Raw genomic sequence first — 25,265 nt, forward strand, 5'->3', positions numbered from 1 at the left:
GTCTTTTTACTTTGCTCCTAGTCTTCAATAATAAGGCAGAAAATACCACAAAAAAGGTTGCTTTGTCCTACTTCATAATATCTACTCTCCTGTTTTCTTCTCTTTCCAGCTACTGCAGAACAAGTTAATCGCTAAAGTCACCATCCTATCCCCTGTGGAACTACATTTTTGTGCTATATTTTAGGCTGTTTTCTAAAAGCTCAATTAAACTGTCAGTTGATGCTGAATATACCAGTGATGTTTCAAACTGAAGCCTGAGATTCTGTTGCCATCTGAGCATTACAAAGCTTTCTGTTTTTTTCCTATTCTGCTTTTTATAAGTGGTATTTGAACTGCTAGTTCCATTCTTGTTGATTAATAGGGTGTTAAACAGTGTCTGAAAAAAAGAGAGTTCAAAACTTGTGATAAAAGCTTTTATGCTGCTTGTAACGTGCACGCAAACCTTAGGTATTTATTCTTCACACTGTAGCCTTCTCTACAAGTCCCAGGAACCCAATAAAAGGCCCAGCTGAATAAATGCAGAGGAGAGAAATCAAACTTATGTTTGTATAATATGTCATAAAAAGATAATACTAGATTAGACATACTGTTTTCAATAGACTCCATCACAAAATAGGTTTACTGTATGTCAAACCATTCACAGTCATTATCAAAACTTTAAAAAGTTTGCATCCATACTTTCTATGTACTGTAGCTGTGGTGGTTAAACTTTGCAGGGTGGTAGCCTGGCTGTTTTGTGGTTTATTATAGTTTCTTATGTGGCTTATTAAATTGATAAAGTAAATTAATAGTAAAAAAAAGAGAATTATTTGATGCCCAAAAGCATCATTTGATATCACAGCCCTTTTGTAAATATAAAAATACTTTTGTAAATATGTTTTCCTTACCTTCACAGTCCTTGAAATCACGCACCAAAATGCTGTGCTCTTAGCACTGAACTTTTTTATTTTTAGGCCTGAGGCAATAATGTCATAAAATTTGTATCTGTATTATTGCCATTCAATTCTGCTAATCTTCCTTCATAGGCCTATAAATAGCATAATTCTGTTTCCCTTTAAAATTAAAAAAAAAAAAAAAAGATAGAGAGAGAGAGAGAACAAAATGAAAAAGAGTGATGGAAAGTCTGCAAATACCTCCTCCCTGGGCTGCGACCTCCTCCATCTATCAGACCAGAGCAGGTAGATAAGGGAGGTGCATATGAAAGCAACCATTCTAGATGACTACATGGTAAATCAGCTTGTAGATCAAGCCTTGACTGGTGCTGATATGAACAGCTGACAGAGATCACAAGTGAACTGTGTGCTGCAACTCCTTAATTTTCCCAGTTTCCCAGGATATCTAGAGACAGGTAAGATGAAAATCTTCCACAGCATAGTCCTATCTGCATGAGCAGTTCTTTAGACCCCTATCACTAACCAGTATGCAGTTGAGTTATTCATCCGTAGTGTTCTCAAGTCATAATATTTCACTCCAAATAATCCTTTGCTTGAGAAAAAGCACAGAGGCATAGTCCCAATGGTTGAAGCACTAAATTTTTATCAATTATAATTTCAGCTATTATTTTATGCAAGTGTAAATTGTTAACAGTCTATGCTATTTCCATATTTTCCATTGTAATGGATAGTTAAATGGTACATCTCATATAAGAAAGATAAATTATTAAAATGGTAAGGACCTTTCTTTGACACAAAGTTCAAAACTTTCTCTTTTTTTTGTGTGTGTGTGCAATATTATAACAATATGACCTTTACTAAAGTCATCATCCCACTATAAAAATGAGCAAACACAGATAGAAATAAAGACAATTTCTTACCAACTAACCTTGCCACCCAGAAAAAAATGTCAGGTTTTGCATGCTTTTTTAAAAAAAAATCATCTCTTTCACCGAGTGGAAGTAAGTGATCACACCTTTTAATCTAATAAATGACTTTGTACTAGAAAACTCTTATGAAGAAGATAATGTATAGATGAAAAAATTAGAAAATTTGCATCAGAGAGTAAGCTTAAAATCTAAATCCACAATAGTTGCCCAAACAGAATATGCAAGCAAAGTCTCAGTCTTTCAGCGTGACTTCTTCCAGGCCTGATCTGAGTTCAATTCTTTAGTGTCAAAGTATGCAAGACAGAGTAGAGCATCACATTTTTGGGCTGAGTACTTTGGCTTAATTTTAATAAAGCATACAAGCATATTAAACTTCAAACTTTTACATACCTACACTAACTATATACATTCATGAAATTACACTGTCCAGCTACTGAACTTGGGTTTTGTATCAGGAGTGTACTTCTGAAGAAAACATCCCAATGATTCCCATTTCTTGTGGTTTACTTCATGTCATGAGGCAGTATCAGAAATTGTAAAGTGGATTCTTTTTGGACTAATTATGAATTGAAGATGAGTACAGATGATGAAGGCAATGGGCATTCAACACACAGGAGCTGATAAGAGCCAGTCTTTGTAAACAATCCTGAAACACTCCAGTTGTGTGTATGCTTTGTTCACAACACCAGTGATTTTGCTCACAAGAATTCTGTTGGGCTGCAGTACTCGCTACTGTAGGTGTAACCCACGTCTTTTGAGTTAGGACTTTGTCTTTGTACTCTTAGCCTGGTTCTCTGTACTTCAGGCAGACATTTTCCTTTCTAGTCCAGGGCACCTCAGGAGTGACCCTCAGAGAAATTTAGAAAATAGCAAAGAGTCTAGGTACATTATAGAAAGTGATAAGCAAAACCCAGCAGGAGTGAATTTTTCTTCTTCATTAGCATGGTTGCATGGTAGTGTGTGTGTTATCCTGGAATGGGAAGGCATGTTGTAACAGAATCTAAAGAACAGATCTGTTGAAATGTGGATTACTTTTGTGGAAGCAGAACTGGAAAGGTCATGGTACAGAAGTTAATGTTTCTATCAAATCCTAATATTGCTTGAGGTTTCAAAAAATAGTCTGTTAAGGGATTATTTGAAACAGCTAACAAAATCTGATACTGACATCTTTTAAGACCTTTGTTAATAACTGATTTTGCCCTTATGAAAGACTTTACATACCTTTTACAAAATAGTGCTGTAGAAAGTAGGTGAGACTTGTAATATGGATGCTTTTAAGTAACTAGAGCATACGTTTTAGTGGACTTTCACTCCTGATTTTGATACTTCAAAAATGAGGAATACATGGTGTTCCTTGGAAACTTCTTCTCTTAATTATTTCATTTTAAAAAATATATGTTTTATCACCAATTTAAAACTTACTGATTTTCCATTGCAGATTTTACATCTTAGATGATGTATTTATACAGAATATTTACTTTATAATTGGTCTGCTTTTACAACCTCAAAAACTGCAATGTGTAAGGTTAGAGAAAACAACAATGTCAATATAGGTGTGTGTGTGTATGTGGACTTGGTGTTGAATGGCTTCAATATCACTGTACTTTATGAGGATTATTAGCAAATGAATGAGAAGCATCTTAATTCTTTCATTTTAAATATAGGTGAATTTTTGTGTCTTTAGTATTACTTTTCTTCAGAATATATAAATACATATTTCCATGAACTTACATCTGTCAATTACATTTTAGTAAGTACAAGGTTTACATGTAAGCCATAAACCAAAGAACATTGTATAGCTAACCCTCCCATGCCCAGTAATACAATCAGACTAACATGCAGAGTTTAGTTCTTAGCTGAATTGGAAAAATACACTATTTATCTCTAACCTCTTTTGTGGCTTTTTCTTTCTTCTGTGTTGTATTGCAGTGTGATCCTTGAAGATGCTGTTGGTGGAATTAATCACTTCTCCATATACCAGAGCACTGACATCCTGAATTTGTTACATCAAAGGATATTGACTGAGAGACTGAGAGACTAAGACAAATAATTAAATGACCCATAACACAGGTAAATGATACTCTTGGGATCAAAGGAATCCCCTATGAATACCGTGTGCTGCTCTGTTCTGCCAGTCACAGAAAGTGTCATTTGGTTGCAGTGGTTGTAGCAAGGTAGCTTTTGTCAATCCTTCAAAGCGAGGCTTTTCTAAACAGGATCTTCCTGTTTGTTTTTCTTGTTTGCTAATTGCTCTTAAAATACAAAGATGAATCTTAAGACTTGGTCACATATCGATTCATATAACATGTCTGCTTGCAGGCTAGGTTTCTGAACCACTTTCAAATGAAAGAGAAGACAGTTACTAGTAGTCTGTTTTGGAAATGGATAGAGATGGCTGACTAAGAACTGGTGAGTGCAAGAAAATAGTCTGCAAAAGGTATTACCCTTAAATCTTAACCTGAACCAGGACCACTGGTTTTAGCCTTCTTTGAAAGTGATTTAAGCTTAAGAAGTAAAAATCACTCCTCTTCTAATATGAGTGCCCACATTAGTGTAGGAGAGTTACAGTACTGTTACTGATGCTGCAGCTTAGATTGTAAGATCTTGCTCGCATAGAAATACTCTGAAATGCCCTTAAATATGTTTTTCTAGGAAATGGATGTGTCTGTCAGCTCCTGTGTCCATTCGTCCTTTATTCATTGCACTCTTTTTTTTTTTTTTTTAAATAAAGATCTTATTTTACTGTCAATGTTAGTATTTTACATTTTGTAAGCTTTGAAAGAGGTTGGATATTTCATTGTTGTAAAGGTCTACAGGAGTATTAGAAAACAAATAATATCCGTAACTGTGAGGCAGTCATGCTACAGCTTCTCTTATTATGACGGATAAGAGCTGCTCTCCTCCAGTAAAATAATTTGAAATATATGTATGTATATGTGTGCGTGTGATATAATATTTAGAAGAACAATAAATTGAAGGTATTCAATTTGTCTAGAAGCTGATGGCTGTATCACCAGCTAGTATAAATTTGCATATTGCTATTGAGAATCAGAGATATTACTGAATAACTCACTACTAAGAATCAAAATCTGAATATGTTGCAAGATAAATATAAATATTTCCATTCCAAAGGAAGTAGAAGTCTATAGAAGTCTATTCATGTGTAAGAATAAATAATAATCTCACATGGATTTCAACCTCTAGTTTACTATATACATATCCTCTATGGCTGCAATGGTAATCCAGTATGATTAGTTCTTTATGCAGTTTTATGTAAAATAATTGTTTACATTTTTTTTTTCTTCTTGCTATTTTTTATTGTTTCATTCAAGTTCATAGCATAGATTCAAAATTTTGGTAAGGTACTTTCCATCACTTTTTAAAATTAACTTTCTCAACTAGTGGTGCTCTGCTTACTCTTAATAACCTACTAAAGCTTTGTAAGGAGAATAACAGTCAGCAGGAACTATGAATACCAATCAGTGCAAAAATAGGATGCTCTTTGGGTAGAACTAAGAAGCAATAGCCACTAAGTCTCAAAATAAGAAAATAATTACTTCACCTGTAGAGTAGTGCCTTTACTGGAAAGGATTACTTCCCCTTTGGTGTTACTCTTCTGGGAATTTTTAATAAAAAATGATTTAACTTCAGCCCTGAGGATATGGTCATTAGACAGACTCAGCAAGTTACCCCTGAAATTATAGTTCCTCTTCCCTAACTTGTGCTGCGAGCAGGAATGGGCTATTAAGTTTAAGTTGTCCTCTGACCAACAGTAAATTTTTTCCTTAGTTTGACAGAACCACATTTACATTCTAGGAAAGATTCATCTACTGCCAGGATCTTTACTTGTGTTCTCTACAGCTGAAAAACCTTACCATAGAAGCAATGGTACCAGGACTGGCAGGGAAGGAGAATACTCAAGAAGAACAGAAATTACATGCAGGAGATTTACAGCTATTCAGGGTGAAAGGTGCCATGTTGTCCTCTTACAGAACATCCTAAAATGTGAGTAGAACAATAACTCTGAATTGTGGATAATACTAGAACAGTGCACAGAATTTTAATTTGGGATAACTACATGTCGTTAGTAAAAGGCCTTCCTTGTTACTGTGTGTGCATGGTTGCTTCCTGTCTCTTACTGGTTAGGTGAATAATTAGGTGATGATTATATGTTACCTTTAATGCTCCAGTGGTTTTTACAACTGCAGATCATTAAAATTCGTTTTGTTGTAATTGGGCAATAATGTAAGAAGTGATTTTACCTCTGTACCTTAGCATCTGCCAACATTACTTTGACAGACTCAGTCTTTGCCCATACAGGAAGGTTAAACTGATTTGCTATGAAACATTTTCAAAGTAATGCAATTCCCATGCAGATATTCTTACTTCATAGTAGTTTCTCCAGAGTTCAGTTTAAACATGTTCGCAGTCAAATTCTTAATTAAGAAAGATCTGAAGTATATAATGATCAGTTCAGAAGATCTCTGTGTGGAAATTTCTTTGCTGTTATTTGTAGTTGGTTTTTGTGTTAAAAGAGCCTACGAAGCAAAATCGAAATTAATCTTTACATAACAGCAGCTTCTTCTTGCTGTAGCAACTTCAGGAGTATGAAGAACAGGGTACTTTATCACACTTCTACCTCTTTTTAGGGGGGAGGAGAGATTTCAGGGCAACATTTTATTCTCTATACCACAGTTATCCAGTCCTGGTGCACTCTCCCCTTTGAAAGTGAGATTATAAACCTTTATAAAGCTGTTCCTCACTTAGCATGTAAGGTGCAACACAGGAATTGAAAATCAAAACAGGAATTTCTCACTTGCTGAGAATATGCATAAGGATTTTTTTTTAATTCCATAATTTAATTACTAAATATGACATTTTTAATACACTTTTTGTGCTGGGACGTTGGTCCCATATATCTTCTATTAGTCAAAGGACTGGAAAATTCACTGTAGTTTAGAATGTATGTAGAAACTTGGACTGTAATTCACAACAAGAACTGAAAGTGTGTGTTTGACTTGGATCTTCTAAGACACAATTCTGTGTTCTTAAGTGCTCTTTTATGTTTGTGTCAATGCTGAATATTTTTTCCCCAGATATATATCACTAAACACATGAGTTGTCATCATCCTGGATGAGGAACAGCAGCTTCTTTTTAATCAAAATAAGTGCTTTGCAGGTTAAATAGCTTCAAACCAATGTTTTGAATAAACAATTAAATTAATTAAAGACCAAGGAAACTCCATTTGCTGTTACTTTCAAATAAAAAGTGCTGAAATCTGGATCCACATCAAGTTCATTCATTCCAGAATGACTTGTACACAACTCATGAAATCAAAAATGTCTAATAGAATGTTTTCTCTTAAAAAGACAAACGAAGACTAAAGCGATTATTTCTTATATGTTCTTTCTTTATTGTAGTAAGTTATTAAAATAATAGACCTTTATAATATCACTCACCTGGTTTGTGGGTGCTTTATTTACTATATTATATGTTATACAACTTCTCTGAACACATGCTTAAAAATAGCTCAATGTGTAAGCAAGGCAGAATATATTTTCAGCAAACACTCTATATTTTGATATTTTAAAAATTAATTTCCCCTTTTATTTTATTTCACCTGTTTGACTGTGTTTTCAATACCAGTAACATTTACTGAGCCCTTGGGATGTTAATAAAGTGGAAAAAAAAAAAAAAAGATAAAGCTGGACTTGTCGTAGCAATAATGTGTATACTGGAGGAGACAGATTATAGTCCCTAGGCCATTTAAAATACCATGAAACATTTTTTTTTGCATTGAAAAAACTTGCTAGAATAAAATGGAGTGTTTTATTATTTAAACTGTTGATTAAGATATGGAGAGATTTTATAATATTCCTCTACCATTCATCTTCAGTCAAATAACTTTGTATCAGGCATTTTACTCTTACCATGCTTTTTCCTTCTCTTTCCTTCTGATCATCTTTTGTTTAGAGAGAAATTTTGAATCTCCTTACAGAAAGACATAAGTATCATTTAATTTATCCACATGCCCATACTAGGAGAACAGAAGACAGCAACATTCCTTTTTTTTTTTTTTCCTGAAAGTGATTTCACTATAAGAAGGTAACTGGTGACAGTAATAGTAATTTATTGTAATATTCAGCTTGAGCAAGCCTGAGTATCAGTAAAGGGTGTGCAGTACTACTAATAAAAAAATGGAATGTGTGAGTACAACCTGAGTAAGAAGAAAGATCTATGAGCCACTTCCATGAGAGGCAGAGACTCCCAATGAGGTCCTGCACATAACACAGACATTTCCCTGTGCAAGGCCAAACTGGACTATAACTTCTGAATGATGGTTTTCTTCATGTTCAGAGTGAAAGGGGTGCCAGTGGCTGAGATGCCTTTGTCTTCCCCAGATGTAACTGATCACTTTCTAAAACAGTGAGAAGAGGGATCTGGGATGCAGCTTGCCATGAGACACTGCCTTCAAGCTCTTGTGAGCTTCCTGCTCTGCAACCAGTATCTTGCCTTTGTGTATTTCTGACCAAGTCCACTGGAAAAGTCTTCCTGGAATTGACTACCATTACCAAAAAGCAGTTGTAATTTAGGTATCGGTTTTCATAGTGAAATGATTTGTTTGGGGAAAACCATTTTTGTGTTAGCACAAGCTGAATACTTATCAGACCTCGGGATGACAAATGAAGTTGTGACAAAACATTATGTTATCCTTCCAGCAAATGAATCTAGCATTGATTTGGTCATGGATTAATATGCAGCCTGATTAATTTTTTAAATTACTGGTTAATATCAAATTGGGGGATGGAGGGGAAGTGTAACAGTTTCACCTATACATTTGGTCTAGAAGGAGAGAGTGAATTTAATTTTGAAAGATTAAATAACTTGCGATTCTTGGGATTTTACCTTTTTGTCACTCTCACTGTTTCATGATCCCTGTTGGTGGGGAGGACGAGTAGGGGAGGCAGGAGACAGCAGGAAAGTAGCTAGGGATGAAGCGTGGCAGTGTCACTGGAGAAGGTAGAGAGCTCAGCATGCAGTGAGATTTGGAGCTCTCTGCCATAGGTAGGGAGAATGTTGCATGCTGGTGGACTTGCATATTTGCCAGAATGTCTTAGGAGGAGGCCAGGGAAAGGAATCCCTGGTATGGAAAAAAACAAGAATTGTTTGGCCCTATTTCAATCCTCCATCCCACATACTAGTAAAGACCAAATGCATGGATTCTGCTGATTTGGGGAAACTGTTGAGAGGCTCTGAAAGGAATTTATCCCTTTTTCTAGAAAAAAAAAAAAAGGTGTGATATGGGATCAAACAGGAATTTGGGGTTAACATTAGCTATCTGACAGAATAAGGCATTCTCTTTACTACCCTGAAAAACACTGACAGTCTGAAAATGATGCATCATAATTAGGCTGCTCTACAACTACCATTTTAAGATTTGCAGTACAACAAGGTCAATTTCTTGATATTTTTACTTTTGTCACAGTGTTTTTTCACTTAGGGGAACTAAGCCAGTTCTCCTTCCCTGTGTATGTTAAAACTTATAGCCCAACCAGAGCTCCTCATATGCAAAAGGGAGTCTTCTAACAATTAGCATATGAACTACTTTGTCCTTCCCCTTGCTTCCTTGCTTCTTTTTACTTATGCACAGAAGCAGCAGTGTTGGTGTAATACTCGTGCTTGAGACCTACAGGAAATGGGTGGGATCCCAAAACTGTAGAAATGTTTTGTCTCTGTGAAGAAGTGGAGGGCTTAGTATCAAGGCCGAGTTAGGCACCTTTCAAAAGCAGCAAATCAATCAACCTAATTTTCCTAAGACATCATGATAGCTTTCTAAATATCTGGGGTCAAAAACAGTATATGAACATAGATGCCATTATAGTGGTTAACTTAAAAATATTTGCCTGATACTTTTCAGTCACCTTTAGCAGCTTATTAATGTTAATGTAAATTAAATAACTACTATAAAAATACTATACAGTCTTGTAGAAATAGTATCTTCTGATGTTCAGTTGACTTAACAGATAGAAAAGCAAACACGCTGACCTTAAATATACTTTATACATGACTGAAAAGCAGGGAAGAAACCAAACATAACTTCTGAATCTAGTTTCTCCCTTTAGTATTTAGAGCAGATGTACTTTATAAAAAAAAAAAAAAAAAAGCCCTGGAAGTTTTATTAAGGCCATGAAGTGGGGTTGTAAAAAGGTGCTGAAACAGCTTCATGGGTCGTGGTTCATTAACTCTAATTGTCACGTCTGGATTCCATCTGATGGGTGATCAGGTCCTTCCTTTCTCACATCCTTTTTCTCACTGTCTTCAGGTGACCAGCTTCCAAAGCTACCTCTTTCAGAGGTATGTCCAACAGTGGACCTGGGTAATAGTTCTTTTTTTAAATCACTTCAGTCATATTTGCACACGTCTTTTTCTTGTTGGATTTGATCCTTTTCTTGTATCCTTCCTGTGTGGAGCATTCCTCTGGAGAGAACAGGATCATCATTAATGAAAAGCATTTTAGAGTTAGAGAGATAGTTATATTGTTACCTAAAAGTTTTCCTACTTGACAAGACTTGCACACATACATTAAAAATAGAAAATGTAGAAGCCTTATCAAGCACCAAGTTCCTTCAGATTTCAGGCTTGATATGAGGGAGTGAAGAAGCAATGTTTTAAATACCACCCACATAAGACAACCACATAATTTATAGTATGTGGCCATCTGTGTGCTTCCCAAGTTCCTGTTTCTTTATTAGAATTAACTATGTGCCAGAAGCAGAACATTAACTCTACAGGCAGTGGAAAAGACATGGGACAAGTAAAGAATGTTCCTCCCTTTATTTCATGAGGTTTGTGACTGTAAGTTATGTCATGATTGCTTGGTGTCTTAAAAAATGAATTAATGCTTTCTGACCAATGTCAAATAACACCTTTATTTTTAGCAGTAAACATATTTATATGGGCATAGAATTACCTGTTTTCCCTAACAGAATTAAAATATTCCAAAAAATGTCAGAACCTGGAATTTATTTGTCTAGTTCCAAAGCATAAATAAAACCTCATGTCATAACAAAAGAAGGAATAAACTGTCATTACTATGAAAGATGTCATTTTGTTAGATTTTCAGCTATAACTTAAAGTATTATAACTGTTATAACAGTTATTTAACAGTTATTTAACAGTTATTATAAATTCTCTTATTACTGGTTTTAAATCTATTGAATCTATTTATACCTGTAGACCCTAAAATTTTGAAGAAAATTCTTATAACTCTATTTTGCCACTAATAGCAGACATACCGTCCTAGAAGTAGTGCCAACATTAAGTATGTGTAAGTGTATTTATTTTTTTCAGATGCTTAAAATGGTAACTATAGCATTAAATGGCTCAGTTATTTCCAGGTTAAAGCTGTCATGCTTTTTCCTATTGATAAAAAGGTCTGTAATCCATTTTTGTTAATGAATTTGATTTGTTTTCATTTAAAATACCACCAGTGTGGGATATTCCTGCCAGAGTTGTCTGATAACGATTTCTCAAAATTATATAAGCATTTATGTTTCTTTTAAAACATTTCCCTTATTGTATATGAGAAGAAATGGCACAGATAATCCGAGTGTCCTACTTCTCACTTCTGTGTACTTGTTAAAAAGATCACTTCACCAATTGATAAATACACTTGGCATTCAGATTAAAACTAAGGCATCTGTTAACATAGGCTATCTATATGACCTGTTAATGTAAGCACAGTATTATTCTGATTGTTCAGGTTTATTATTATTTTTGTTACAGGTTTATTATTATTTTTGTTACAGTCCTGGAAAATATAATATGCAAAATGAAAATTAAAACAGCCAATGTTTCAAAATGTTTTTGGTATTAATATTTTATCTGATCTTGTTATTTTTTGGAAAATCTTTCCATTCTCTCAAAAAATCTGGTTCACTCTATCATATAAGCTTCCTATTTCATTTTGGGCTGTGTTATGTCAGCATTAATTTCATTACTTCTACAGCCTCTTCTTTTCCTTTTGTTTATTGTATGTCAGGACCTAACTGGTCCATATTTAGCCAAGGCATGCTAAAATCAGTAATCTATAATTCTGCAATTTTGTCCATAGTATCCCTCTGGCTGAGAGCATGAAACTGAGATAAAACCTCGTGGATCTTTCAACAATATCTCTGGTCCTTAGCCTCATTGCCATTTTTTTTATTTTTATCATCTGCAAACAGACATTTTCCTGCTTTTTATCTGTAGGTGAGGAGCTCACTGGCCTTATTTTCACACTGCTCTATCTTCACTTCAACTTGCTGTGTGCCTTCATAATTTTCTTTAATAACAGAAGGAAGTGAGAGGTGTTTAAATAAACTTATAAAACATTTTTATGCAAAGCTCTCACTTCTTCAATCTCCAACGTTAATTTACTTCTGCTTCCACTTTTATTTTCCTCTGAGAAACTCAGCTAATTTCCTTCTTGTTACAGTTTCATATGTAGCCTAGTCCATGTTTTCAGATGTTTGACCTTTATTAGCTATATAAAACAGAAAAACCCCGAGATTCATCATTAGGGAGTTACTCCATTTCCAGTTCTTTTCTTCTGGGCCACCATTTTTAAACTGGCTTAGAGTCTTTGCATGAGCTGTCCACGCTAACGCTCTGATGTCTGATCTATAAAATCTGCCATCAAAGAAAACGAGGCCAACATATATTTGACCTGTTGCATAAATTTTCAGCTAGGAAAAATATTACATTTCCTGAGAAGAATGCTGGTGCCTTTAGATGTTGTGAAGTCTAGTTTGATTTTTATTTTTTATTTTTATTCCCTCTCCATCTACTCCTCCATACTTTCTCCATAACTGACTGGTCCTGAAGTCCTTAGGAGTATGTGCTCTTACCTTTGAAATATGTACTTTTGTTTTTGCAACCTTCTGAAATACAGTTATCCAATATTTAAAATATTTGTCTAACCTGTCTTCTCTTCTCCTATATTTGAACAGTTACTGGTCTCAGGTCTGTGCTCTTAGCAACATACATTTTTCAAATTGCTCTTTCTTTGGGTGCATGACTCTTATTTGGCTATTTTAGGCTATGGCTTATATCAAACATTGCCAATTCCTGTTAGCAAGACAAGTTACAGATAAGGCATTGTACTTTTTTGTATGAGTGTTCTTAACCTGCCCCCAGTGCAAGGGAAGTGCTGTTAGTTTGTATCTCAGTGAAAGAAGTTTTCAAAACCCGTGTGTTTAAGATACTCAAGTGTGAGTTCATACATAGAGGATCAATGCTACGAAAAACCTATCCCGTTACACAGCAGTTTGAGCACAGATGTATGGCATTTTTCACAAAAATCTACCCCACCTTTCCTTCCCACTCCACCAGCCACAAAATATTTATGGGATTCAAGGCTATGTAGTGAAGAATATAGGAAACTAAAATAAATCTGATTTTATTTTGAGGTTTGTCTCCAAGATTCCATGCAGGTCATGCAAAAGCCTGCTTAAGGTCACTTATCAATGGTTCTACAGCTGTCTACGCCCCACAGATACTGTTAAGTACCAGCATGGTGAGAGTTGCCTGCACTCTGTGGAGGCAGAGGTTGAACAAGAACCCATGGGAACAGAAAAGGTCATCAGAGCCAAGCAGAAGCATCAACTAATTTGGACATTCACATTTCAAGTGTTTCTAGCTACAAAAACATGTTGAAATGAGTCTCAGTGTGTGCTCATGCAGGTGATTTTGCAGTAGGGCACAAAGCCAGAAGAAATCCCTGAGATTAGAGAGTTATTTTCTTCCCATATTCTTTCAGGTATGAATGCTCCTACTCATAGAGAACCAGGAAGCCTCTATCCTACTTGCCAAATATAGCCTTCAAAAAACCCCTTTCTAACCACCACTCACACAGATGGGGTGCAAGGTATCACATTACTAAAATTCAGAGGAAAAAGTAGAAGTGGTAGACAGAGAACAGAGTGTGACAGAGTAATCTTATTTATTGCCTACTTGCAACCCAAAATGTTGGGTTTTTAATCTGGGAAGGACTCCTTAACCCCTGTTGCACTTACTCTGCTATATATTTAACATCAAAATATACCTCCCAAAGAGATGAAAACTCTTGTTTACATCTGAGTTTAAGAAGAAAGTCATCCAATCCACGAGTATTACCCAATAATTCAAAAGCAATTCTGTGACTCCAATATGGATTGAGTTTTGTCCTAAAATAATATATAACAGTTCTTTAGGGATTCCTGGGAAAGTCTTAATGTTCCGTTCTAACTCCCACATCATTAGTTTGAAAACATAAGGCTGTTTTTTCTTTCCTTTCTATCCTCCCTTGTAGTGCTTTTCAAAGGTGGCTTATTTTCCCTGAGTTTTTCCACAAAAGAAGTTGGTAAACTTTAAAGTCTATGTGTGGGGAGGCAAGGAGCAACATGAAAGCACCCTGGTAATGTTTTTGTGTGTGTAGGGGGGAAAGACTTGCTGTAGGCCTATTAGGTTTCTCCAGATTTTTTCTCAGAAAAAAAAAAAAAAAAAGACAAGAAAACTGTCTTGCCACTAATGACCTTACCCCTTGGATTTTGTGCTTAATTTTGATGCAACTTTCTTTGAACACAGACATTTCACTCTGATCAGCAGAAGGCATTCCATGCTCCCGTTACTGTGCCAGTTCGGAGTTGAAATCCTGAATTCAACCTGCACTTGACAGAGCAGTGACAGGTGATGCTTTTGAATGGTGTTTATGCTGAGTGAACTGGAGGCAGGAAGGAACAGCACTTGCTGCTATGAGGCTTTCCTCCTGCCAGCCGCATGGAGCAATCACCCAAGCACCTGATCTGGTTCTCTACACTGCTTCCCTAGGAACTTTCTCCCTGGGAGCGTGCCTCCTTCAATGCTTTCTGCCTTACCTCTGAGCTCTTTGGCATAACTCCTTTAGTGGAACAGGAGCACAGCCACTACTTATGTTATAATCACTTAGTGGGTAAGACCATTTCTGTAGGAAGTGGATAACTTCTTTTCAGTGCCTTCCCCACAGGAGCCTAAAGACACCAAGGAAAGTGCTAACTGCCACATCATGATCTAAGCGGAAAGAAAAATCTATCCTCTTAAAAATGTGCAGAAAATCATTAAAATTGAATAGGCTTCTGCTGTGGTTTGTGCACTTGCCCAGAGGACAGTGCACAAGGATGAAGGTCTATGTTGTTCCTGTTTTAAAGCCTATTGGAATTGTTCTCCACTCAACAATATTTGAATGAAGAAAGCTGACAGTCCAGTGTAGATCTGGCTTGCTGTTGGGGATGGGAAACAGGCTACAGAGCCACCTCTAGCTCCAGAAAGCCTGCCCTGGAGTAGTGCAGTGGATCACTTCAGCTGGAGCAGCAGGGCACGTTTTCGCAGCATGGTGACTGGAGGAGCCGAGGAACTGAAATCTTCCGCTCTCCAAACAAGCACCCCCCAGCTTTTATTTAAAAGGAGAAGTAGCAAAAACAAACACCACTACTTGCTGTTGTGTTTTAAAAAGAGGGGTGAATCTTCTGAAAAGAAAGGTCAGGTTGTTTACCTCCCTCTGGCAACTCAGTGCGGCTGTGCAGTCACGGAGCCCTGCGTTAAGAAGGCAGGTCGTGCCTCCAGGGCAGCCCTGGTGGGTCCAGCACATGGTGGGACTTGGGACCCAACACTGTGCACAGCACCGCATTTGGCCAGATGTAGACAGACTGCTAAGCATACATGGCATGGTACATGCTGCATCTGCCCAAAACGTACGCCTCTCTTAGTATCCTCTCTGACAGTGACCATTAGCAAATATTTAGAGGAGTTAAAGAAACAGGCACAAAGTGAGCCTTCCCCAAGACATCCTCTCTCATGAGGTTTAGGAAGTCCTCAGATGTTTAGGAACTTCTTTGTTTGGCATGCCCAGGCCTGCCCACAGCAACCGACATGTTCATCTCCGGGGTCAGGAGCCTAAAAGTTAGGGTAATGAAACCCTTCCTCAGTTTTGATCCCAGAACTTTTCTAGCTTTTTTTTTTTTTTTTCTTTTTCTTTTTTGTCGTCTTCATCCATCTCTTCCCCTTCTGACCTCTATACCTTTAAAGACTTGGATGCTCCTAGTGACTCCAATTGCAGATAAGTTAAATTCAACCAGAGGAACCTGTACAATTATTTCAGATGAAATGCATTCTTTTACTTAATTATTCAGCAATAAGCTTTACATTTTCAGATCTAAGGCCACATCTGTATTGCTCTATTGCTGTGTTGCCGTATTTCACCATTTACTGTAGTTCAATCACGCATAGGCTTTTCTGTTACTAAATAGCTGCAGCATGGGTGGTCCTATACAGTTTTCCTTTGAACAGTGTAAAATGCCCTGTTTCCCTTATGCAGTGACAGTCTGTTTTTAGCAGTTCATCTGCAAGTTCTGCTCCAAGCTATACTACTCCCCCAAGCCACCATAAGTCTTGAGATAAATATATGCATGTGTACATATTTCTAGTATAGAGAAGAATATTATAATCAGAAATCATCCACATTAGCAAGATTAATTCCCTACCATTTTGACATGCTTTATTTTAAATCATTAAATTAGGAGCGTAATTATAATATAGTCTCCCACCTTTCATTATCTTCAAACAGTTGAATGCCTGGGGTACTTAAATTTTGAGAATGTCCTCTTAAAGTTAATCTTCAATTAGATGTAATAATCAGTTTTAAATAAACATTTTCTAATTTTGCTTTAGAATTAAAAGTTGTCCTGAGAACAAATCACATATACTCTTATTACTGATTCTTGTGAAAGGAGCACTCTTTGACAATTAATTATTCCATCCCATGGACAAAGCAAAAAAAAAAAAAAAAAAAGCTCCCTAAAGCTAACTATTCTGCTGGTTTAGACTTTGAAAATACTGACCTCTAGATCAGAATACATTAAGCGTATGAATTGTGGCTGCTGCTGCTGGAAAGAAATAGATACTAAACTTTCAAATTAATGTAGGTCACCAAGTGTTGTTCCCAAGATGGAGAAGAGGGTTTCTTTGTGGCTGAGGAAAGGTTAAACATTAATTCCCCAGGTTTCCTTCTGCAGATCTAACAGTGTTGTTAAGCACTTTGATTTTCCCTAGTTAGAACAAGTATATAGCCAAGTCTTTTTATTCCTGAAATTGTATTTTGTAGGTTTTGTAGGTAACATACAGGTAAGGATTGATGAAACTGTGGTGTTTCCATGGAAATGCATGGAAAACTTTATCACATTATACAGAGTTTTCCTGTTTAAGAATTAGGAATTCCTAGTAATTGTTTAAGACAATTCATATTATAAGATGAAATATTTCTTTTTCCTTGTTATTTTGTTCTCCAGTTTAATCAGATTTTACTTACTAGTACAAAACAATGCTCTCAATGTTGCTCTTTTTTTTTTTTTTTTTTTTTTCTTTGCAGTGCTTAGGATCTGGCCCTTATCCTCTTGGTTCTCTAAAGTAGTAGCTGATGCACAACATTTATTGTTCCCTTTGGTGGACTTTGGCAGTTTTAGCTGATGTCATTTTTCTAGAAATAATCTGTTCTTTGTAAATGTGTGATCATCGAGCTTGCTTGAGCCTTTATTTTTATAAGAAAGAGAAATAGAAGGGGGTTTGTCTGCAGGCTTGTGTGCTTGTAGTATTCCTTGTGGTTAATGACTTTACAAGGCTTAACAGCAGTTCTTAATCAAGAGAAATTCTTGTTAGAGAAATCATGGAAATATTAAAATTTCCTAATATTTAGCATTTTGGAAATATTAAAAGTATCCTAAACATTTCAGAGAACAATAAGTTCTAAAGTGTAATTACTATTTGCCCTTTTCACTGTCCACGACATCAGTACTCAAATCATTGTAGAGATTTACAGAGGAACTGTCAAAGTGATCAGATCAGAAATACCGAACATTATTGTCACTATTCTTAAGTATCAAGGATAAAAAATGTATTAAAAATATGCAGTTTCATTTTCATGTTCTTCTTTGTTTTGTTATTTTTTGTTAATAGTTCTTATGGATACAGATCCCATCCTGAGTCTCGCGCTCCATGTGAGCAAACTGAGATTCAGTCAGTCGTATGTGAAGGAGCTATGCATACTGCCGCAATACTCTAGTATCCTCTGGCTGTATAAAAGGTTCCCAAGATCTAGATCTGATGATCTCCACCCAATTTCAAGCTCTGCCCTGTAGGACAGCTTTGCCTGACACACTGTTCAGTGTATGTTGAGGGGATACAGTGTTCCCGTCTCCAGCTTTCTGGAGAAGTATAGGCCAATGGCTCAGGGTATCTCCCAGAAAATACTCTTAATGAAGAGCTGTAAGAAGTGTTTTACTGACCCGTAGGTATTCTTTCAAGACCATCCTTTCCCAGCTTTAAAGTTGCATTTCTCAAATGCTTAGAGCCATCCCTCTGGCACAGAAATGTAGCTGACACTTCTGAGACAGAGCAGTCAGTGATAACCGGATCTACAGCAAGGGCTTTATTCCCTAGTATTTCCCATCCCAGAAGAGAAAATTAAATGGTAACTCACTTCCCTGAGCAAGGACATCAAATGTACTTTAAATTTTAGTGTTTATGTGTTTTATTCATATGTTTATACATCTTATGATGACATCTGATGACAGATAAATTTTATTCAAGATACCTAAGCGGTCTCCAAAGCACAGGTCAGATTCAAAGTTCCCCAGCCTAAGGTATTTTTCTTGGTTGATCAGGAAGCCAGGCTGCCTCTTGCTTCTTCTCTCCTTCACACCTGGGAGCTTGCATGCCTACACAGTGGTGGCCTCCTGGCAGCAGGCATCAGAGCCTGTCCAGCAGTCTAGCCTCACAAGCTCTCCTGGAAAGGACATCCTGCCATTCAAATCCTCTCAGGTTTGTGAATGTCCTTAAACTCACCCAGACTTCCTAATTCGTTGGTGACTACGGCAGAAAAAGGGCTGCTACTTTTCCATCTGCTTGCTTACAAAGGCTTGGTGCTTCATTACCCAAGGAGACTGATGAGTGACGTGCCACGTCCAGAGAGATGCTGAAGTTCAGAGCTGTGCTTGCAACTCACCTTTCTTACTAACTTCCTAGCCAGCATCTCTCCTGTATGGATAGCTAGACATTGGATTCAGGGTATTCTGAGTCCTCAGGCTGGAACAAGTCATTGAAAAACTGAAATATGTTTTTAACACAGCCAGTGTGTCTCCTGTACTTTTGCAGAAGGATGGCATTTACCATGAGCTTTATGAAATACCTTCTTAATTACATGGATCCCAAAACACACTCCTAAATACAGACAGAAACCTTCCCCAGATTTCTGTATTAGTGGCAGAGTTATGGACTTTGTGCCAGTGGGGAGGGTGAAGGCATTGGGGTGCCTGTATGAAATAAGGCATCTTGAAGAATTTCAGTCATTTTAATTTAAGCAAGTTTTTAAAATAATAGTTTAGTATAGGCTATCCTTCATTCTTTGGTTTTATATGTATAATTGCTTTTCTTTCTGGTAATAAATAACCCATATTTATGGATAAGGAGAAACAGATGTTAGGGGGCAAGGAGTATTTCTTGCCAGTAGCTTCCTTACTGTCTTGCCATTTGGATTATGTTGTGTAAATGGAGCAAAATGGTAACTTTATTCCACTGAAATTCAATTTGTGCATATGAAGTCAAGTTTCCCTGAGGCAAAAATCAACTAAGGCAGTAGAACTCCCATGCACACACCTGTATTTGGAACAGCTTGTCACATAAGGAGGTATGAATGGCGAGACAGGCATTTTAATCATCAGACTTGAGATTTCAATGTTAACAGACACTGCTGAGAGCAAGGCTTCCAGGAAACCATGCGTTGCTTCTGGTCTTTGCAAGATAATTCTTCTCTAAATAGCACAGCTAGTGGCTTAGGATGACTAGAGAACTCCCTCCAGTGGGAGATTTATTGCATGAACTCTGTTTGAAACTGTGCTCTTCTAATGACTGTCTCTTTGGTGGCAAACACATCATAAGTTATTAATGTGTCTTGCTCCCTTTTACTTTTCTACAATAAATCTGTAATCTTTTATATTTCTTAAAGCAAAACCCTGTAAAGCACATTGTGCTTTGCTTTGAGAAGCTGTGGTTTGGTCCATGAAAGGGATACGGGTCAGTTAAAGGAATTAAAGTCCAGGCTTACCTGCTACACACAAGAAGGAACCAGAAGCAGCCAGGCTGCTTCCTCATAGTTATTGCTTATAGAGGAGAGCACTGGGGCATGAAACTGGTGTTCCATATAAGTTGTGACCGTGGGTTTAGCTTCCCCTAAAAGGGCAGCTGGAAATACGTGCTGCAAGCTCCTTTGGAATGACAGATCTGCTACAGATCTCCAAGCAGCTTACATTCTTGTCAGCCTTTGCTCTAGTCTATGTCCTGTACCTCTCGTTGCACCAGATGTTAGCCTGTAGACCTCTACTTACAAAGAACAGTAAGTAATGTCAGCAAAAAAAAGGTTCTGTAATCATGTAATGAATATTTTTTTGATCTTACATATAGGATTTCTGTAGGTTTGGTTTTGAAGCTCTTCCAGAAGTGCTATTATGCATAGTATAAAGATAACGATACATGCCTTATTTTAAATGTAATTTTCTTAATTGTTTCATACTCCTTAGGGTTATGATTTGGAGATAGAAATCTTTTGACAACAAAACAGGCAGAGAACAGGTTTTGACTATAGAAATTTCCTGATGGCACTTCTAGTGAGGCACTTGGGCATTTTTCAGCAGTGTCTGTCTTCACTGTGAAGACATAATTCCTGCACTTTTTCATTGTCCTTCAAGTATCTCAGTTGTCATGTTACTGGGAATTTGTCTTACTAGGGTCTCACTTAATGCTGTCAGATGTCATTTTTCTTTCTGAACAGGGAAACCTTGTTTATTCAAAGCAATCATAGAATCACAGAATGGCTTAGGTTGGAAAGGACCTTAAAGATCATCCAGTTCCAACCCCCCGGCCATGGGCAGGGAAACCTCCCACCAGACCAGGCTGCCCAAGGCCCCACCCAGCCTGGCCTTGAACACGTCCAGGGATGGGGCATCCACAGCTTCTCTGGGCAGCCCGTGACAGTGCCTCACCACCTTCTGAGTGAAACTTTTGTAGGAATATGTTATGTTTACAATCGCATGGATTACTGCATGAGGATAATCTTACAGAACTCCCAATTCTGGCAAGGATGTAATGTCATCTATTTACCTACTATACAATACCATGATCAAATACTGTAAAACAAGGCCAGATTGTTTTTTAGGAAAATTTCCCTTATAAATTGTTTGGGAACCTTGAGAAATACATTATACTATTTCTACTTCTCGTTTTCCTTAATCTACCTGGATAGCTGGAAGGTACATGCTATGGTCTATACTGTGGGAAAAACAAACATCATGCAAACTTCCTGGCCACAAGAGAAAATAAAACAAACACATCTTCTCACAAAAGTACAACTTTCCCCTCCTAAGTTACTGAACCGAAATAACTGAAGTTTAGATGAAAATCCTGCTGTAGCTCTTCTTTTCTGTTCAGATAACATGCCATATGGAAGTCAATGGAAACTGCCACCTTTTGGCTGTTTATAGAAGATACTGGCCCAGTGTCCTACTGCTGTGTAACAGTAAGCAAGCTTCAGGTCCCTTGCTGACCAGTTCCTGACCCAAGTATCTATGTGTTTTTCAGTTAGCTTTGACTCAAGGCAATGTTTCTGATATGACACTCATCAGTGTTAGCACAAGGAGTGTAATAGAGTTTTCATTCTCCTCTTGCCACTGTCTCTTAGAAAGCTGGCTATGTTTTAGAGTCTCTCTCTGCCAATCATTTCTCTAAATGCAGAGTTTAAAAAACATTGTAGGATAAAGACAAACGGGGCTGCAAGATGCTGTTAGTGCAGGAAGACATTGCACGAATTCAAGGGTTACTGTGTTGGCAGAATAATTACAATTTGCTCTCACTGCAGTTCTGACCAAGGTCCCTGGACACAAGCTGCCCTGAGTACAGCCCTAAGCTGGAATGACAGACCTGGCAATGCTGAACATACTGCGCTCTGCAGGACTTTTGGCACCCATGAGCTCTTACATCAGGATTCTGCTCTAATATAGTGCTCAGCAGAAGGTTTAGCTTTCTCTTTGCCAACTGAAAGCACGGCCATGGGGGTAAAAACTGGACAAGAGGAAAGTTCTTGTGCAGTTCTGACACTGAGAAAATATTGCCAGAGCTACTCGTACGTGATCCCTGTAGTAAATTACTGTGGAAGCTCAGGGCAAGGAAGGAGACCTAACCTTGTCCTTGTATAGTCCACTTGCAGGCATAAATGTTTAAAATCAATATGATTCACTTAACTTTCCTTTCCAATCTTGAATGACATATCTCAGTTATAAACAGGTGAAACAGCATCTAGTTTTCATCTGCAAGCCTGTGCAAAATTGCCCTGCAGATGTTTGCTTGTTGCCACAGGGAGAGTACACCTTGTCTGCATCCTTCCCTGGTCCCTGCTGGAGTGCGAGGAGCCGCTGTTCTTGCCGTGGTTGTGCAATGGACCTCTCTGAGGAAAACCTGTTTGTGTCCATGCTGTCTGAATGAGGTCAGTTCTCATGGCAACCACACTTTGCCCACAGAAATGTGCATTGTTTTCTAACGCTTTCCTCTTCTATGTAGAAATTATGTAAAATCCAAGGCAGCAGAAGAGTAAGAAAGAAAACTACTTGGGATGCAGGCTGCAGAAGCAGTGACACTTATTTGCCTTCACGAGGATTGCTGGTGTTTCACAAATGATCAAGCAGCCTGAAGTTTTGTGAGACAACACACATTAAGAACACTCCACTGATGTTGCTCAGCAAAATGTCCATATGAGACGTATTTTAAACAGAAACCAAATTAATGCAGGTTGAGTTACCATCAGATACGGCAGAAGCCAGCAGCCATATTGCTGGGAGCCTTATTTCAGTCACCCCTTCCTTTCCTCCCCCCTGCCTTCCGTGTGAAGTTGGGTAGGACTGGGGTGATCCCATGGGAAGAGGAGAGGCTGTGCTTTGTTGGTGGGGCTTGCCAGTGCTCCCTGTGCCCAGCTCTGCTCCAGTGCCCAGCAAGGCTCCTGCCAGCAGGGGATTAGGGGCATGGCGATGACTGTGGTAGCACCGCACTTGTAACAAGAGAATTCCCTGCTGATGCTGTAAGGTTATGTTAAATCTCCTTTGTAGATCTAGCAGGGGATTAGGTTGTTCTCCCCCCACCCCCCATCCCCAGAATTCAAAACCTTTTAAATGGGAGACAGACACCCTCTGTGCTTTGGCATTTTTTTGCTCTTACAAAAGGGAGCAAGGACTTGGCCTCAGACTAATAAAAACAAACATTTACCTTGATTACAAGAACATCCCCAACCTGACTGTTTTATAGTGCCTCCAAACACGAAGCAGAACTGTTACTAGGCAAAAAAAAAAAAAAAAAAAAAAGCTCCCCTGCAAAGAACAAGCACTTATTCATTGGGAGGTTACTTTCAGCGCTGCTCTGAGCCGTCTGGCGCAGCTCAGACTGCATGAGGAGATGGGGTTGCAACAGCTCTTGGTCTCATATCTTAGCACAATTTCTGTGCTTGTGACTTCTACTGATAATGTAACTGATTGCTCTCTGCCCTCTGTATGGTACTTGTGAAGCTGAAGTGTACTACAAGTCTACCAGCAAGATCGATCGCAAAACCTATAATAAGAATATTAGTTAGTAAAAGCTGTAAACTACTGTATTTATTTTAGATTATTTCATTTACCTTCTTTGTTGTCATGGGGATCACTGTAGATAGATGCCAGGGTAAACAAGGAGAAAATGACAAAAGCCAGCAGGATGAAAGCTACTTCAAGGTTTGTGAAAGGCAGCTCCATGAACTGTTACTGCTCCACCTAGGAAAAAGTGCAAACGTTGGCTCTGCTGGCTGTGGAGAGGGATTGCTCTCCCAGAGGAGTCAGGTCTTTAGTCAGAAGGATGCCAGATCCTGGTCTAACTGGTTAAGTAACTTCAGCAGGTAAGGGAACAATGCTGTCGCTCATGCAGGAATGCAAATTCAAGCTGTTTTACTTACCAGGTAGGACGTAGAGTTTGCTCTAGGAGGCGTTTACAGCTTGCTTTCACTATTACGAGAGCAGCTATTGAAGTAATGCTGTACTCAGCTGGATACCTATATCTATCTATATCCTATATATATTTTATATATCTCTATGCAATGTATGAATCTTTCAGCATAGCAAAAAATCCTTATTAAAACAAAAAGTATCTGTAGGATAGCATAGATTTTCTTAGCAGTAAAACTTGTGGTATGCACATACACTACTTTCTGTGTAGAGGAAGGTTTAAAGTGTATGAGAGCAAGCCCCAGCATTACCAAAGCAATGAGCGAATTACCAATCAAGCCCCTGTCAGCAGTTAGTGAGGAAGTTCTGAAGTCAAGGGAAATGTAAAGTGTTCAGTTGCTCACAGGATTTAGGTCTAAAAATCAGTATCCCAGAAGTCTGAAAACCAAGGAGCACTTTTGTACAGAGAAGTTGTGAAGAATCAGAAGCAAATCAAGATGTTGAAACAGCCTGTAGTAAATAAAGGGAAGCAGGCACTTACTGATTGCCAGGAATTTGTGTGTACAGTCCATTGGGGTTTCTTCATAATCATCACAGTTTCATAAAATGATTCAGGCACAAGTCAATCACTTACAGCTGGAAGGATCTAATGCATCGTGGTTCCCTGAGGCTTTGCAGTTGCTGCCTTCCTCATGGCAGGTACAGTATACACCAGGCTAGAGACTCCCAGGGACAAGTGATGAAAGTGCAAGGAGCAGGCACAGAGCTCAACAAGTTTTTTTTCTTGTACCTGCCTACAGGATGCAAGCAGTATGCATGCAAGCTGAAGCACAGAAGTTATAACAATGCCATTTAGGCAGACAAGACTGGAGTGTGTACATTGTAAAGCATGTTGCATTTTAAACCCTAGTAAAATATTAACATAATTGTAAACAAGATTAGCTAGTATAGGAGACCCAGCTCAGTGAATGGATCAGAAAGAATTTTAACATTCAGATCCATACTGTTACAAACAATAATTATTAGAATGAGAAGGCTGTGTCAGTAAAAAACATACCTGTACAGATGCAGCTTATACAAAAAATAGTCCTTTTGAAGAATCTTTCTGATCACTTTGGGAGTTATTCTGTATATTCTTGATTTCTAAAGGACAGGTGTGTTTGCTGCAAAATTTTGGTCTGAAAAACACAAATATAGCATTTATACAAACAAAAGCATCAGTCTCCTCTAATTATATTAGCTACACGTTAAGTAAATGGGATTTCTAAACAATCAATTTTTAATATTCTTACTATTCTATTATTTTAAAATATAGGTATGTGTGATGTATTAGGTACTTACCACATTTTATTCAATAAATGTAAGAATGGTCTGTTCCAATCAG

The 25,265-nt window shown here is 37.7% G+C and overlaps 2 long non-coding RNA genes across 2 annotated transcripts; one reads left to right on the forward strand and one right to left on the reverse strand.

Annotated features, from left to right (window-relative positions):
* Positions 1 to 234: 234 nt before the first annotated feature.
* On the forward strand, positions 235 to 4,232 carry LOC310898703. The gene is made up of 3 exons (XR_014583563.1): positions 235 to 1,348; positions 3,752 to 3,892; positions 4,142 to 4,232. It is a non-coding gene; the product is annotated as an uncharacterized lncRNA (long non-coding RNA).
* A 3,046-nt stretch (positions 4,233 to 7,278) lies between these two features.
* LOC310898913 lies at positions 7,279 to 23,729 on the reverse strand. The gene is made up of 2 exons (XR_014583845.1): positions 23,584 to 23,729; positions 7,279 to 10,301 (listed from the first exon to the last, which is right to left on the reverse strand). It is a non-coding gene; the product is annotated as an uncharacterized lncRNA (long non-coding RNA).
* Positions 23,730 to 25,265: the final 1,536 nt, after the last annotated feature.

This window comes from Anser anser, assembly GCF_964211835.1.
Source record: "Anser anser genome assembly, chromosome: 4".
NCBI classification, from domain to species: Eukaryota; Metazoa; Chordata; class Aves; order Anseriformes; family Anatidae; genus Anser; species Anser anser.